This window comes from Bidens hawaiensis, unplaced genomic scaffold, assembly GCF_021521415.1.
Source record: "Bidens hawaiensis isolate Kalapana, Puna unplaced genomic scaffold, B.hawaiensis_p1.1 tig00014658_1, whole genome shotgun sequence".
Classification (NCBI taxonomy): Eukaryota; Viridiplantae; Streptophyta; class Magnoliopsida; order Asterales; family Asteraceae; genus Bidens; species Bidens hawaiensis.
The window spans coordinates 276371-294780 of record NW_027492282.1 but is presented as its reverse complement, the minus strand read 5'-3'; the positions used below and the strand labels follow the sequence as shown (position 1 = coordinate 294780).

General features: G+C 38.1%; 3 pseudogenes across 1 annotated transcript; 1 reads left to right on the top strand and 2 right to left on the bottom strand.

Annotated features, from left to right (window-relative positions):
• The first annotated feature begins 6239 nt into the window (after nt 1-6239).
• On the top strand, nt 6240-8096 carry LOC143547179 (putative indole-3-pyruvate monooxygenase YUCCA8 pseudogene; annotated as a pseudogene).
• Nucleotides 8097-12318: 4222 nt separating this feature from the next.
• On the bottom strand, nt 12319-18107 carry LOC143547221 (carbamoyl phosphate synthase small chain, chloroplastic-like; annotated as a pseudogene). Its single transcript, XR_013137737.1, has 11 exons — nt 18009-18107; nt 17558-17699; nt 17338-17463; nt 17158-17246; nt 17024-17084; nt 16256-16323; nt 16052-16176; nt 15894-15966; nt 13832-14179; nt 12874-13039; nt 12319-12793 (listed from the first exon to the last, which is right to left on the bottom strand). The product of XR_013137737.1 is annotated as a carbamoyl phosphate synthase small chain, chloroplastic-like (transcript).
• On the bottom strand, nt 14286-15356 carry LOC143547228 (ethylene-responsive transcription factor 3-like; annotated as a pseudogene).
• Nucleotides 18108-18410: the final 303 nt, after the last annotated feature.

The following is an 18410-nucleotide window of genomic DNA, read 5'->3' as shown; positions in this document are numbered from 1 at the left end:
CTTTTTAGATTTGTTCTTCTTAGAAATAATCTTTACGGGATTAACCTTGCTCTTGCCCGCCACTTTGGAAGAACCTGCATCAACAACTGGACGATCACCCTCAGAAGTGACGTCCTCAGCAACAGGTCTCTTACCTTCTGCTACAGTGGTAGCATCGTCTTACTCCGCCATTTGGTGGGACGCAGCACGTTGACGAGTAAGACCTGCAGATGAGTCCCCAGCTCTGTTAAAATCAGTTGAACAAACTTCTTCACAAAGTGACGACTCCTCGCTAGACGAGAAGAGCACAATCACTCCGCTAGAAGAAAGAGCAGTCATAGGTTTGGGTTTCAAAATGCCCTCACCTTTCTGGATACAATCTTTAACATATGCCTCACCTTTGGCATACATCGCCTCAGAAACTTTAGGTTCCGGGCGGAAAGCTGTGGGGGAATATAAAATTATAACGGGTGCGCTCAAGGAAAGGCGCATCCCTCGTATCGATTGGACGTCGCACCATCATACCCCCTCGCGATCCAACAAAGTACTAAAGGCGGAACCTTCACCTACACACAAAAAAAAACAAAAAAAAACAAAGTTAGAAAATGCTTAATGACAAAACAGAGATAACAACAAACTTACTCTTGTTGGTCTCCTTGTAATACGGTTCCAGACTTGGAAATGGCCACAAGCAGCTCATCTTGGCACTCACTATTGCCCCTTCATGAATTGGGCGCAGGGAAGTTGACGTAGATGTCAGCGTTTTATACCACGCTTGGTCCTTATGGGCACTAGCGGGACCACAGGCATGGGGGCGTCCGCCTTGCGTTTGGTCATTTTGAAGGAATGACGTCCTCATGAATCTAGAAAAATTTGGGCTTCCAGCCGTGAAGACTGCGGAGCCATTCCGTTCTGATGGTCCTCTTTTCGATGGGTGCAAAACTGTACCACCCATCGCGAAAAGTCATCTTATAAAAAACGGCAAACATGCCAACAGTCGGTTCTTGGTTATGAGTTTGGCAACAAAACTTAAAATGTCGAATCCTCAACATCCCAAAGGGATGGATCTGGGACAGATGAATCCCGTAAGTCGTTAAGACCGATCCGACAAATTTGGTAATCGAAACCCGGAAGTTCCCCGTGGTAAAATGATCCACGTAGACAGCCATTTTATTCGGAGGAGGACTAGTGGCGATAGAACCACTAGCAGGACGCTCCGGCTCCCACTCCGTCGTTAATCCGTAAACGTTAACGACGTCATTATAGTCCTCTTCTTTAAGGCATACGACAATGTCGCTGATAGTAGGGGTATTCTTCTTCTCTTTCGCCATTTCAATTTCAAGAAAATTAAGAAATCACAGAAAAGGGGAAGAAATTTCAGAGAATGATGAAAAGTTTTGTCTGCTTGAGAGAAATCTGAAAGCGATAAGATTTAAATGGAAATCACAAGGGTCATACTTATACCCATCGCAATAAATGCGATCCATTAAGTGCCAGAGGAGAGAGAAACCGCGGACCACCAGATGGCTGACACGTCAGGCGGGAAATTCAAGATAGTGCAACCAGACTGTCAACGACGTCATACACGTCTTATCAGTTGCCCTCAAGAAATTTCTCCCTCCGCCACATCAGCATATTTATCCGAAACTTTCAAATATTTCAAAATATTGAAGATTTCAAAAATATCTTCTAAAAAGATATTTTCTTTGAACAAAAGGATATTCACAGAAGATAAGATTTTTTTCTCATTATTCAAAAAATAATTACAAAAAGAGAAAAGAAAAGGTTACAAGTTACAAAAACCTACGAATCCATTCTACGGATTTGTGGAAGTTTCACCTTCTGGACCCTTTGATGAGGTATCTTCCGAAGAATCGTCCTCAGACTCTTCACCAAGATAGATCTTCAAGAGTTGTAAGCCGTCATCAGCGGACGCAAACTCCGGAAGCATGTGCTGCAGCGGGAACACTAGATCGTAATGTTCTTTTACCCGCGTAATTCGGGCTTGCTTAACATCAACTCCATAAAGCGGATGATCTTTGAATGTACGGTTACTTCGGGTGTAACTCACTCCTTCATGAAAGCCCGCAACACGCCCAAGGGAAGAAGAAGCAGTCATCACATTGGCGAAACTATCATTCAGCTCTTTACTCCCTTTGATATGGCGGATTACCTGTTAAGACAAAAACTTAAGTTCCCAGTATCAAAAAGCGAGAGTAAAATAACAAGTAATATAGAAAACTTACAGCATCAACGCCCCGAGTAAGGAACCATTAACGGTCCTGCTCCGCACGTTTGACCGTGTTTGGAACTCCTTTGATTTCACGACAGCTTCCTCATGGGCTTGAAGAAGAGAGTCATAGGCACCTTGAACTTCAGTAGCACTCTGATCCTTAAGTTTGGCCTGCTCTTTTTGCAACTTCAGCTCCGCCTCAAGATCATGAATTCGGGCACCCTGAAGGGCCACTTGATTTTCCAATGCAGAGTTGGCTTCCTGAGCACGGATTAAGTCATCTTTGTCCTTTTGGGCTTTTGCCCGATTAGCTTCACGGATGGCATTTTGCTTCTCACAAGCTTCTTTCCATCGGCGAGCGGAGCTAGCATTACGATCTAGCTCGCTCTTAAGAGCATTCTCCGCATCAGCCTACTTCCACTTAGCAGTTTGGGCGGCAATACGGTGCTCCTCAGCCTCTTTCTAGGCAGCCTCAGTGGCCCGCCGAGCCTCTCCCACTTTCCCGCCTAAGGTGCGCCACTCACTCAGGACTTCTTGGCTACCGGCTAAAGCATTGGCCAGGTGATAGGCCACATTGGTATGAAAATCATAACGGGAAAGATCGCGTTGATACGCCATCTCAGTAGGTGGCATACAATGTTCGAGAAAATCCATGCAAGTTCCAGGGCGAGAAAATCGAGACCCATTAGTAATTCCCCATGAAGGGACAAACAGTTCATGTGTGTTACCCAGACCCGTATCCCCGTAATAACGGGAACCCGAAGGTTTAAGACGAGTTGGAGTAGAAAAATGTTGTTGTGGAGGAGGACGAGGAGGAGATTCTTCAGTCCGAAAACCCTCCTCATTAACAACAGGGTTGTTTTCCTGCTCGCCAGTACCACCCCCAGCCTGAAACAGATAGTCAAAACGAGTATCACGTCCAGATTGGGTATGAATTTCCTCCGTCGCAGTATCAGCTGGCGGCGTTGGCACCCTGTCTTCCACAACAGTCTCACTGGGAGGAAGGGTCGATTGACCTTCTACATTAAGGCCACTCGGCGGAGTGGTTAGATTAACCTCAGCATCTTCCCTCGGAGAAGGAGACGATGGTTTTTCAATATGAGGAGTTGGCGTAGGTAGCTTCTCAGATATATCCTCACTAAAGATCAATGGATCTACATAAAAAGCTACACTTAGCCAAACGCTCATAGAAAGAATACAGTATTTGAAGAGAGACACATACCTTCAACGGTATCAATGCGGTCAGAAAGGCTATATTGTGGTTTCTTGGGACGGTGCACCTTTCGTTTTTTCATCGATGGCCCCGCTTCAGTATCCACAACCTTCACATTTGTGTGCTCCGTCTGAGAAGCTGCAAAAGCTCTCTTTTTCTCCAATTCTGCTAATAAAGATGAGACAAAGGAAAGTTCAGAAGCACCCTCATCAGAATCTTCTTCCTCATCCCGAAGCAGAAAACCGAGAATCATCTTCATCATCATCACTAGATGATAAGATGGCAATCGTTCCGCCGGAAGTAACAGCAGTAAGGGGAGGAGGGTTTAAAACATACGCACCTGTTTCGAAGGTGGCATCCGTAGTGATAGGCTCAGCCCGAACCTTTTTTGGAAAAAGGAATCGAGACTTAGTCTTAGCAAGGATGTGTTGATCCCCCGCCTCGCGGATGCTTTTACGCACACACCCTTTGTCCTCAAAAAGGGCATTAAGCATGGAACTCCAACTTGAAAACATAAAAGTTGATCTATAAGAATACTCGAGTAAGAAAAAACACGATAACAAATAACTTACGTTCATGTAGGTCCACAAAAATAGGTTCCATAATTCTGACGGCCACAAACGGCTCATGCCTGCCCACACTAGGGCTTCCTCTGGCAATGCACGCATAGGTGTTGGTTCCGTCATGAGAATACGATACCAGTCACGACCTTCGTGAGCAGCCGTCACAACATCCGGGAGAGCAGAATTTACCAGACGGCGGATCATAGATAAAGGAATAACGTCTTCAGAAATCCAGAAGAATTTGCTCCGCCAGTCCGTAGAAAGCTTTTCAACTTCGTATCCGATACGCCGATCGGAAACTTCTTGACATACGTACCAGCCATTACGATTAACAAGACGATAAAAAACTGGAAGTCGGTCAGCATGAGGTACAATATCACGTGTTATACATACGAACTCGTAGTGACGAATTCGCATCATAGCACGTGGATGCAGTTAGGATATATGGATCCCATAGACGGTTAACACTTTTTCAAGGAATTTCGTTATAAGTAAACGGAAGTTCCCATGAACAAAGTAATCAGAATACAAAGCCATTTTCCCAGGAGGTGGGAAACTGGCTATTGAACCAGGGCCTGGGAACTCTGGTTCCCACTCTAATGGAATACCATAAGTCTCTAACAACTTCTCATAGTCAGAATAATCCCATAAAATCTCTATCTCGTCAACCTCTGTTTGAACGTTCGACATATAAGAAAGTTTGATACTTTATCAGAGAGAAAAGCAAAAACATGGCTAGAGAATAAAGACGATAAAACTTCAAATAGAAGATAACTCCCACTATTTATACCAATCGCAATTAATGCAATGCTATATGAACAGTAGAGAGAGAAAAACATCATCCAACCAGTGACTGCCACGTCACACGGGAAATTCGAAAAAGAGAAAAAAGTTGTACAGTCAGATACAGTGACAGCCGTAAAAAACGTCCCATCACCTGTTCATGCGCCTGCGAGTGGTCAACTTGTCCTTAACAATGACATGATCGATTTGTCTGTATATGCAGCCAAGTTCTAGCACTTGAGTGAATTGCAGAGATAATATTAGACCATATACATTGAAATTAGGGAATTAGTTAAATTTGGGACCGTTACACTTAAATCTTAATTCACATCTTCCATTATTGTTGTTAATTAAGCATTGTTTCTACTTTCTCCACATATATGTTTATTTGCTTCTTAAAATGGTTAGCTATGGATTTACTTCATTAGCATGTATATCCTTCGATTTACTATCACTTGCAACATTTTTATTTTATTAATGTTGATTGTTGAATTCGTCCTATGTAGTGCTTGTAAATCCGTTTTAGATGTTACTAAATTAGCAAATATATTTTACTCGAATTAACTAGACTCGCATATCATTTATTTATGATATTACGATTTGAGTATATTATTACATGCAATGTATATCTCTACAAGTATCGTGCGGGTGAGATTCAAGTGTCATATACGCAAAAGTAATTTGATAAAGTTATACATAGTCAAATCTATATCTATCTATAATAATATATATAAACGAAAACATAAAAATCCTATGTGTCGCGATGTGGTCGCTCCCCCTTTTTTGGAGTCACCGGATTTGCTTGATTTTTAAATGAAGACTTCTCATGTATTTGATCCGAATTTACGGGTATGAGTCTTATCAAACCCATATATTTCTTAAATGGGTTACAATATCTCATTAAATTAAATCTCACCAAATATTTGATACAAAAATCCTATAAAGTAGGAAATACTAAAAATTAATATCTAATTTATTTAAAAAAGATATATGTTATTTATAATTAGAAAACCAATTTTATAGTAAAAAAAATAAACATGTCTTGGGTCTCATCAAACTCATATAGCTTTTAAATCAGGTTATAACATCTCATTTGTTTGTGAAACAATTTAATATCAAACCATAAGAATATTATTAACTTTCATACAATAAAAAAAATAAAAATTCAAAAAATAGATAAATATTAAAAAAATAATATAAAACGACCCCGTAATACAGGGGATAAAAACTAGTAATCTATATTGCTCATATCTTTATAATTGAAAAGTGTATTATACATTTTCAAGAAGTGAACCTTTTTTTTTGAACGACAGAATATTTAATTTTACCTTAGACAAGGTCAGAACCCACAACCTCTTGGCTATGATCTGACTCTTTAACTTTTAATCTTAGTGTATCGAAACGTCAACATCCTTTATTTCTTCTCATCCAAAGTCATTAATCAATTTTCCCAAGAAATCTCCAAGTTATGTTTAGCTTTTCACGAAAAAATAACTTGCTTGACCGTCAATGTGTGTGGGTGAACGGGCCAGTCATAATAGTAGCTGGCCCGTCTGGGCTAGCCATCTTAGCTGGCCTTAGAGACCAAACGATTCCATTTGTGGTCATCGAAAGATCTACCTACATCGCTTCTCTATGGCAAAAAAGCACCTATGATCGCCTCAAACTCCACCTCCCAAAGAAATTTTGTCAACTTCCAAAAATACCATTCCCTAATGAATACCTAGAATACCCTACAAAGAAACAATTTGTGTCTTACCTTGAAAACTATGCTAAACACTTTGACATCAAACCACAATTCAACGAGTGTGTTCAATCAGCTAAATATGACGAACGTTGTAACCTAGCTATGGTGGGTTACAACCGTCTCGACAATCGAGTTAATCCGGTCTGAGACGGAGTATACCTGCCAGATGCTTGTGGTGGCCACTGGAGAAAATGCCGAGGGGGTAATACCAGAAATAGAAGGTTTAAAAGACTTCTCTGGTGAAGTAATCCATGTAAAAGATTACAAGTCCGGTGTGAAAAATGCTGGAAAGAAAGTTTTGGTTGTCGGTTGTGGGAATTCCGGCATGGAAGTGTCTCTTGACCTCTCAAACCATAATGCAAAGCCATCGATGGTTGTTCGAAGCTCGGTAATTAAGTAGTTAAGTTAACATTCAAAAACCCTAAAGCTACAAAAATTAAGATTCTAATTCATTGTTTATTTTACATATATGTTTTCAGTTTCATGTTTTACCAAGAGAGATGTTTGGTAAATCCACATTTGATTTAGCCATGACGCTGATGAAATGGCTTCCTCTGTTGATGGTTGACAAAATAATATTAACCTCTGCTAGGTTCAAGATCGGAAGCATGTAGCGTTACGGTATACACAACCAGCCTTAGGTCCATTAACACTCAAAAACAACCATGGGAAAACCCCGTTTCTTGACATTGGAACACTTGAGAAAATCCGGTCGGGTGACATTGCGGTGGTGCCTGGAATCAAAAGATTCTCAGGAAATACAGTCGAACTAGTCAGTGGTGTCGTCCTCAAGATCGACTCGGTAATCTTAGCAACTGGCTATTTCAGCAACGTCCCATTTTGGCTTCATGTAAGTGAAGAAACACAAATCCACCCCTCAAGGTATAACACGTTAGTCCGAGGGTTATGGTTAAGTATTCCTCACGATGGGTTAATAAACCTTCTTAGCGCAGACGAGTATATCATGCAAAACATAACACCGTGAGCTCTCTACGAGTTAAAATTTAACACTTGTGTCATCATTTTGATTCATAGGGGTCTTATATATTTTGCATATTAATTTTCTAAAATTATGATTTTAGAACATAAAATACAAATGTAGTTATGTACTTATGTCTACTTATACTTTAACTTATATCCATTACAAAAAGTTTAGATAAAACACATTTTTATAAATAAAAAAAAAAGATAGTTTAAACATGTTAACACTTGAATATTCATCTAGTTGTTGACATGAACACGACACGTTTATGTTCCGCCTGAAAATGACTTGTATCCATTCACCCTTATATATATCACCCCTAGTTTTGAAACGAATTTTTAAACTTACGCTTTCTCTTGAACATACTGGAGAATGAATTCTTCGCTGAAAATGGATTACCGAAAACATCGTTTCCGAACAATTGGAAGGGAAAAGGAGGGCTATATGCATCAGGGTTTACAAGGAAAGGGCTGGCTGGTGCTACTGCTGATGCAATGAAAATATCAAAAGATATAGGAATAAAATGGAATAAAGAATGGAACCTGAAAAAAAAGAAGGTTCTTAGACACAGAAGATGCATTTCAGCTGATTTTTAAATTTACAAGTTGCATGCATTTTCCTCTATTACTATTTATTTATGTAGAGGTAGGATACCAAAAAGACCCAAATACCCTTAAGTATCACCCGCGGGTTACAGAGAATCCTCTTATAAACCACCCGCGGGACACATGGATCACCCGCATATCACGAATAAGGAGGAACGTCCTCATAACACATGCGGAAGCATCCCGGCTTCCTCAAAAGTCATCCGTAGGATAGGATATCTATCCGCCTAACCATCCGGAAGACAAGGCCAGCGGGACAGCTGTCAGAACTCAAATACTCTCTAGAAGAAGGTTCATGATTCTTACTTGGAGAATACGTGACTGAACAGCCAATAAATAAAGGACACCTGGCCAGTTTGTTATAACCGTGCACATGGCCAGGTGCAATCCATCCTATCATCGGGCGACGCGTGTCCAGGTTGTTATGCCCATGCACATGGGACGTATAGCTCAACCTATCACAAGAGGACACGCGTCCAGGAAGTTATCAAAGATCTTTTGGAAGAGGACAGCTGGCCCAATCATCTTCCTACATCCTTCAGCTATAAATACCTTGTCAAAAGGAATGAGGTATTCATTCACTCACTTGCATTCTGACTACACTTAGTCTGCTTACTTCAGTACTTTCTTCATTTACGAAGGTTACTGATTCTCACGCCAGAGGGTGGTTACAGGAAGATCCCCCTCTTGTCCTTCCCGTAACGAGACTCACGGTGTCTGTTTTGCAGGTTCCAGTCATTGGACTTTGGGAAGCTTTACTCATATCTTAGTTGTAATTATCGTACTTTACCCTGTAGAATCATTGATCCAGGACCCATACCCGAGGGTCAGATCCGTGTTTCTTCAATTTAGTTTCATAAAAATAAAGTGCATGTGTAGCACACATAAGAAGTTTATGAAGAATGTTTTGAGTGTGTTTCATGCATTCTTTGAATGAAATTTATTACTTTTACTTGATATAGTTAAATTATTTATTTATATATTTAGTTTGTTTCTTAATCATCCACATTAGTTAATAACATCAAATGTGAACGCCAAATAGAAATAATCTTCCATCCTATATTAATTAGGGGCACAATTTCACTAAAAAAAATATGTCACCTTACTATAAAATTGAATTTTATCCATGTATTATAACATCACTCATGCCTGTCAGTATTGTTCAACGAAACAGCGAGGCGCTTTAAAATAGAAACAAAAAAAGTGAATGATATGACTATATAGAGCTGTTAATTGGGCACTTGTTTAAGATACAACAAAACATGTTAATACAAAAATACAGTATTTGAAACGAGTCGTGTTCATATTTGATACTTGTGTTAAGCACATCGTTTTCAGGGGCGGACCACTCTTAGTGGATCGGGGTCCCGGGACCCAATGTTTTTTAAAAAAATTTTAGAGACGAGGTATTAGTTTTTTTCAAGGACCCTATAAGAATAAGTAGATGAAACTCATAGTATCAATATCAACTTTAATGTGGTGGTAAATCCCTTGCTATCCATCCTAAGTTGTTGGTTCGATTCCCACGAAACCTAATATTTGGGTTCTTTCAACTAAACCCATTTTTTGGGTTTTTTTTTCATATATAATCTTCTTTTAAACCTTCCATAGTTGCATATTATCAATTGGAAATTGGCATCAAAATTTAATAGCAAAGGGAACCGGTGTATAAAACTTTTTATTATGATATTGTATTTTATTACATTTCTCGTCCCAACCAGAACGGCGGGCAACCCGAAAATTCTAATCTTTGGTTGTGAAAATTCTGAACTTCGAAAATATGGGACCCCATTGGGACAAAATCATTGGACCGCCACTAGTTTATAACATGTTAAACACTTTAAGACACGAATTGACCGCTTATATATATTTATATGTCGATAGTTACGGAAGGATATCTTACCTAGAAAAAAGAAACGTACTTTCATGGATAGATTACTAATTATGGACCATTAGCGTATGTAATCACAAAATTTTCCGTTATTGCCGGAAAAATAAGTACAAGTTATTCTACAAAGTGTAACAAAAATGAGAAGTGTGAGAAGCCATAAATAATTGACATGTGTCAAGTGAGACCAAAAGAAAAAGGGTATAGAGGTAATTGTACACATTTTCTCTCTCCACATGCAATGCACATGTTAATACCCCCATCATTTTAGAACGTTTATAACTTTTTCGTATGATATTTTTTAAAAAAAAAAGTTCATCATAATAACAAGCGTTTTTTTATCTTTAATATGAGTATAATTTTTGTTATATAAAATTTAAAACAAAAATCACATCATTGTGTCTTTTCGCACACCATTGTGTCTTTTCGTTTATCATTGTTTCTTTTTTCGTCATTGTGTCTTTTCGCACACCATTGTGTCTTTTTTCGTCATTGTGTCTTTTCGCACACCATTGTGTCTTTTTTCGTCATTGTGTCTTTTCGCACACCATTGTGTCTTTTCGCTTATCATTGTGTCTTTTTTCGTCATTGTGTCTTTTCGCACACCATTGTGTCTTTTCGCTTACCATTGTGTCTTTTTTCGTCATTGTGTCTTTTCGCACACCATTGTGTCTTTTCGCTTATCATTGTGTCTGTTTTCGTCATTGTGTCTTTTTTCGCCATTGCGTCTTTTCGCACACCATTGTGTCTTTTTTCGTCATTGTGTCTTTTCGAACACCATTGTGTTTTTTCGCTTATCATTGTGTCTTTTTCCGTCATTGTGTCTTTTCGCACACCATTGTGTCTTTTTATCTAATACATAAAACACAATGCTTAATACATGTTACACAATAACTTGAAACGTAAAACACAATGGTGAATACGTATAACACAATGACCTAAAACGTAAGACACAATGGTGAATACGTATAACACAATTACCTAAAACGTAAGACATAATGGTGAATACATATAACACAATGACTTGAAACGTAAAACACAATAGAAACAGCATATTACACAATGACACAATGAACAACAAAAAAACACAATTAAAAAAACCCATTAATTTTTTTTTTTATATAACAATATGATACTCATATTAAAGATAAAAAAACGCTTATTATTATGGTGAATTTTTTTTTAAAAAATAATGTCGTATGAAAAAGTTATGGACATTTTAAAATGATGGAGGAACTGGCATGTGCCTTGCATGTGGAGAGAGAAAGTCAACAAATATGGGTTATTACCTTAATGCCATTTTCATCAATTTTAATTTATTAAATTAATCTCAGCCATTCAAATCTAAGATCAATGGACTGAATTTCTTCTCACCCTTCTCATTTTTGTTGTCCTTTGTATTTTAACTTTACCCTACAAAGTTAATATTAGCTAAATCATTACAATAAGTATGGTATGCTTGTGAGTAACCTTATTATCATCAACAACATAACTAAACTAAAATTTAAAATTAAAAAAAATATATATGTTGACGTCATGCAATTCTTCATAAATTTGATTAAGCTATACAAATCTTGTATGATATCCCAATCCCATGTAAAAACCTGTAATGGTATGTTTTGGATCCCAAATTTCATGGAAACAAAATTAATTGTCATCATAAGAAAGATAAATTTTATGTTTGTAAGCCGCATTAAACAAAATGAATTGGATTCTAAATCAAAAATGGTACTGATTTCAAATCGGTTAAAAAAATTTTAACCAAGGCATTTCAGAATCTCGAATTTAAAACAACACTACTTACAACTAACAAATTTAGAAACCTGATTAAAAGACATGAATCAAAAGGTGATGTTGCACTACTGTTCTTACGATGGCGAAGATGGTCAACAGTGGTTGAAACAAGTTCATGGACGATCAAGTTGGAATCAAAGATTATGGCTCTTAACAATTTCACATCAACCTGGATGCAACGTTTAGGGTTCATGATTGATTTGGATATGATGGTTAGTAAAAGAAAGACACAAGGAAACAGAGGTGTCCTGATAAAACCTGGTATAATGCTTTGGTCTACACCAAACTAATGTCGATCAAGCAATACTAGAGGTGAAGACGACACAATTTATTTACAAGTTCGAAGATACATTAAAAGCCCAAATCCAGTCAAACTAAAACAAGCTCGAGCCAAATTTCATTGATCAATCTCGAGTAGCCTCACAAGTCTAAACAAGCCTACAATTTATTCATTGTTATTTGATACATTAAATGTTTACTATTATATATTAAAGTGATAAAATAACTAAATAATATATATATACTAACTGATTAAAAATTATAATTTATATATATAAACTAACAACTTAATACAAAAATAATAAACAACCCGAGCATAATCTTAGAAAGACGGCTCGAAAAGAGCTTAAGATGAGCACAAGCTCTGCTCCACTCAGCTTGTTTACACCAATACACCCTAAGCCACTGGTCAAGAAGCATAAAAACATCGGTCAAAGCCAGACCCGGTTGGGTCAGCCTTGGCAAATCAAAAACCATCTGGGTCCAGAGGCGACTTGCTGTCTTGGCATGGTGGTCAAAAAATACGCATAAAAACATGTAATGCATACAGGTCTCAAAAAAAACATTCATTATTAAAGTACTCCATGTTCCTGCGACAACTAATACTTAGCCATAGACACACAAGTACCCCAGTCAATACAAACTCTTTCCATACGGGCCGTTTATCAAGATTTCCATCATGAACTTTGCTTTTCTTTTCTCATTAGCTCCACAAACTGATCAAACACTGCACATGAATATGAAGCATTTTAATAATAATCTGATACTGAGACTATAAAAAATCATAAAGAATTAAAGATGGCGCGCCAAGGTCTGAATCATGGGGTCCAGGAGACGCTTCAGGATGGTACTGAAGAGACATGAGCTTTTGTTGAGGGAAAGCAAGACCCGCACAGCTTCCGTCATTAAGATTCACATGTGTTACTTCCACCCCGCTCGGAAGTGATTCCGGGTCAACAGCATAATTGTGATTCTGCAACCCATTTGCCCGCATTAAAACCAAATATATTATAAAATCACAATAAATAGTAGAAGTACCATAAAAAGCAACATACTTTTTGTTTTTTCTTATTAACAATTTTTTGCGCATTAAAAACCAACGTATTTTCTGTTTTTTTAATCATAAAAGTCACTTAGCAAGTTAAACTTGAAAATCAAAATATTTCATTTATTTGACTACAATATAATAGCAATACAAATCATTGGTTGATAACATTGTAATGATTCTAAATTTATACAAGCAATTTTATATGTTTTTAGTTATTTTTATTTATTTTTAGTTGGGTCATCCAAGCTCATGTACTTTTATTATATTGTTTTTGAAAGATTATTCTGTTATTATCAACTTATTGAATATAAAATGGAAAAGAAAAGATGAACATTGAACCGACTATGCCTTGCCACGTGTCCAACTTAAAACATTATATACAATACAATCATACCCAGTAGATCCCACTCATAGTCCAACTTAAAACATTCATTCATCTCAATTCTTTCCTCGTTTAATATTAACAAGTAAAAAAATCACAGATCTGTATAATTATAACATGTGGAGACACGTTTTTGTGCTAAATACTGTTAAAAGAACCTTTATGAGAGAACCACATAAAATATGTTGGTTTTACACGTGCAAAAAAATTGTTACTTCTACAAGAAAAAACAGAAAGGGAAATTGTTTATTTGTAGTATTTGCCATAATGATATGTTAGAACTTAGAAACTAGAAACTATTAAAAAGTTATTATTATTCTTAAATAGTTAAATACCTGTGCGCTAATCTCAACACTACCGTTCCTAAGGTTACGAACGGGATGATTTCCACCATGATGACCAAACTTCATTTTATATGTTTTCCCACCCAAGGCTTGACCAAGCAACTGATGCCCCATGCAAATTCCAAAAACAGGAACCTTTCCAATAATCTCCTTCACTGTCTCCACAGCATAAGGAACCGCAGATGGGTCGCCTGGCCCATTGCTGAAAAGAACCCCATCTGGGTTCATTTTAAGGGTCTCAGATGCTGGCCACATTGAGGGTACAACAGTAATCTTACAACCGTAAGACGCCAACCGCCTCAATATGTTGTGCTTGATACCAAAATCATATGCCACCACCTTCATTAAAAAAATATACTTAATTAAACTTAACAAAAGTTGCACAAATGGTCCCTGTAATTTGACTATATTGCAAGTTCGGTCTCTGGGTTTTAAAATTGCAAACTTAGTGTCTTAGTCCACATGAAGCTTGAAAATTTTAAAATATTAGAATCAACTTTGCAATTTTCTCGTGAATTTAGACTACAGTGGCCACTTTCATAAATAATAATGACAGAATTACAAATTTTGTCCTTTAAAATAAGACGAATTACGGTTCGTGTCCTTTTCTAAGTTTCCTTGCAGGCGGTGTACTTTAAACTTTTTTTTCCTACAAGTTTTGTCCTTTACACTAACTGGGTTAGAAAAAGTCAGTTAAATCCCATCATGTGAGGCGCATGTGAGGGCATTTTTGTCTTTTCGCCTGTAATTTGTCTAATATATATTAAAATGATTCTCTCTCTCTCTCTCTTCCCATCTTCTCTCTCTCTCTCTCTAGAACAAAGTCCATACTCATCAGACACCGGCGGCGGAGGCAGGTTCAGATCAAACGGTAACGGCTTCCGTGACGAAGATGACGTCAGATCCACGTCACAGTAAAAATCATCCACCACCGACTCCGACGAGTCGCAATTACTATGGCAATCGTCATCCACCTGAACCGGCTTTAATTTCAATCTATGAACCGGGTTCACAGTCGGCCGTGTGGCGGACTCCACGGTGCTGCTCATGCCGCTCATCGTCAGCACGGGGTTGGCGTGACCGTGACGCCGATCTGACGTCATCATCATATCATCAATCGTTTCGTTTGTTAAAGGAGGAAAATTAGTCTTGGCTTTGGATCCACGGAGGGCACGTGCGGCGGAGTCGTAGGCGCGTGCGGCGTCCTCGGCGGAATCAAACGTACCTAACTAAACACGGGCTTTCTTCCACGGGTCACAGATCTCCGCCGCGAACCGTCCCCAGGGACGCTTACGGACGCCGCGGTACCGGGGCTCGCCCGGCGGCGGTCCGATCGGATCTCCGGCGACGGTCTTGGGTCTTCCGGCTCGTCGCATGACTGGTTTCCGGTAGATCTGATGTTTATATTATTATTATTATTAGATGGTGAATATGAATATTATTGATTCATATTAGAAACCAATAATAATAATAAAATCTATCATTTTGATGATTTTCTTCCGATCCGGGTTTGTTTTGTTTGGCTGCTTTAATGGGTTTTTGTTTCATGTAAAATTATGCAGGCATGTAATTGACCTTAAAGTCAAAATCAGGTTAGTCATGATTTTCATGAAAGCTGCCGTCTTCCTCGCCGGAGAAGAAGACCGGAGATGGTGTTGTCGTCTTCCTCGCCGGAGCGGAATGGCCTCATCGGCTTGTTTCCAGGAGATGGTGCCGGATTTAAGAAGAAGTGGTGGTGTTGGTGTGGAGAGAGAGAGAGAGAGAGAGAGAGAGAGAGAGAGGATGGGAAGAGAGAGAGAGAGAGAATCATTTTAATATATATTAGACAAATTACAGGCGAAAAGACAAAAATGCCCTCACATGCGCCTCACGTGAGGGTATTTAACTGAGTTTTTCTAACCCAGTTAGCGTAAAGGACAAAACTTGTAGGAAAAAAAAGTTTAAAGTACACCGCCTGCAAGGAAACTTAGAAAAGGACACGAACCGTAATTCGTCTTATTTTAAAGGACAAAATTTGTAATTCTGTCAATAATAATAGTAGAGAAATACTAACATGGAAAGTCTCCTCGCTTCTTCAACCCATTCATACGGTTTCTTGCAGGACACGCTAGAAATTAAATCCACACCTAAACAAAATGTCAAACAAGTCAACCGGTCAATTTGGGTCTACTTAAATTAGTCAACGGGTCAACACAGGTCATTATAAATTACCAACAATGTTCCATGTGCGGGACATTTCCAAAAGTTGTTCATCGGTTTTGGATTGTTCTGTGCTCAAGACACCAATCAGGCTTCCATCTTCTCGTAACCGACGGGTGATTGCGTGTCAACATCATCTGTTAAATACAAGGAATAACCATGAAATCGAATACTAGGTAGGTAGACAGGTTATGTAATATAAGATGGAGAACTTACATATTCCCATGATGTTTCGTTTTGATAAATAGTCGGAAAGTGATTCCGTGCATCTGTAGTTTGAAGTGCTGGAAACGAAAATATTTAGTCAACCAGAGTCAGATTGGGTTGACTTTGAAGCAAGATCATAAATCATGGATGTAAGTAGGCATATGGGTTGGTTTCAGACCAAACCAAACCAGAAACTGAAAACTCTCTTTTTGCGTTTTTGAAAACCGTTCGGTTTTGATTTTTTCGATTTTCACTTTTCACAATGAGTTCGATTTTTTCGGTTTTATCATTTGGGCGTTAAAATTTTGGCCCAACAAAGACCCAAGCTTTGAACCTAGATTTTTTATTAATTATTGATTATATTACATATTTGGACATAAAATTTGGGGCTACACCATTTATTATTTTCTTACAAATTACTTCAAAATTGTTTTCTTCGGTTTTCGTTTTTCACAATGAGTTCAGTTTTTTCAGTTTAACCATTTAGACTGAAAAAAGGCCCAAAATTATGAGCCTGGGCCTAAAACTTTGGAACTAAAAATTGTTTTTGTTCATAAATGATTAATTGATTATTACACATTTGGACCTAAATTTTTTGGGCTACGACATTTACTAATTGATAAATTATTTAAAACCGGATTTTTGGGTTCAGTTTACAAAACTGAAAAATTGGTATTTTAAAAACGTAAGACCAAACCTTTGTTTTTCATTAGGTTCAGTTATTCTAGTTACAGTTTATCATTTTCGTATCATGCACATCCTAAGATGTAAGCATACCTGATACTCAAGCTTCTGATAATCAAACCAGCCAGAAAGCATTGTATTGACTCTTCATCATCTACAAACACGAACATGTTTCAATAATGACAAAAAACTTATAATACCAAGTTAACATCCTACATCTTACTCACCTATATTTACCCCTGTGTTGCCAATGTGCGGGTTTGTCATCAACACAAACTGGCCTGCGTAGCTAGGGTCCGTAAGAATTTCTTGATACCTACAGATCCACATACAAATACACATCATCAAGAAAATAAACACGACACACAATTAATCTTTTTAAGTTAAAAAGTGTAACTCAATCCCACCCTGTTAACGAAGTGTTAAATACAACTTCACCAACTTGGGTCCCCGAAGCACCAAACGACTTGGCTCTCCAAACAGACCCATCTTCAAGCACAAGTCTAGCATCCGATAGCTTCCAAGGAGCTACATACACGTAAACATTAAATGAAGGTTTAAAGCATCACAAATGTCTAGAGTCATAAACACGAAATGAAACTTGGAATTTTTATAAGATAGAGTACCGGAACTGTAGCACCCGTGGAGGCAGAACCAGTAGAGCATCTGACAGTAAATGATCTAACTTGTAGTGGCTTTAATGAAGCCGGACTCGAAAGTAAAGGCTGATTAGTCACAGAAAGGTACATTGCATTGACAGCCATTTTTGCTGAAAAATGAAAATATTCAAAAATGATCAAAATGTTATTATATTATACATTGACCGGTAGACATATAAACTTGAAGTATGAATTTAACAAAAATTAAACCGAAAAAACCCTAATTTAACAGGACAGAAGCAGCACGTTACAAAGAGCTAACTAACATAACGATTAATTCAATTAACTAGCATCATAACTGAATCAGCTAGCTAGCTAGCTAACTAACTAATTCAATTAACTAGCATCATAATTACTGAATGAAATGAAACATCACAAACGATTTGAATTGAACAGATTACTGAAGATGAGTGACTTACTATTGAGTTGAGTAGAATCAAATTTTGAATTGACGAAGATAATCGCAGGCTTCGGTGAAGTGATTGAGTAGGGTTTAGGGTTTCGGTGTAAGTGGACGTGTGAGTTTCACTACACGTTTTAATGGGCTAAATTGTGGTGAGCATTGCATTTTGCTGTTTAATGGGCTAAATATTCTGGAAGTTAGAGGTGAGCAAATCCAACCCGGGACTTTTTAGTGGTATTCTCAATACACGGAAATCGACCTTGGTCTAATCATGTTGAGGTCGCGCAAGTCTTACACGAATTATGTAAGAAGCAAATAGGTCAGACCCGCGAGAGCCGACCCGGACCCGAGAACCGACCCAGTTGTAAATAACAAGGTCTAAGCTAGTTCAGCTATCGCGGGTCTTACCCGGGGTATG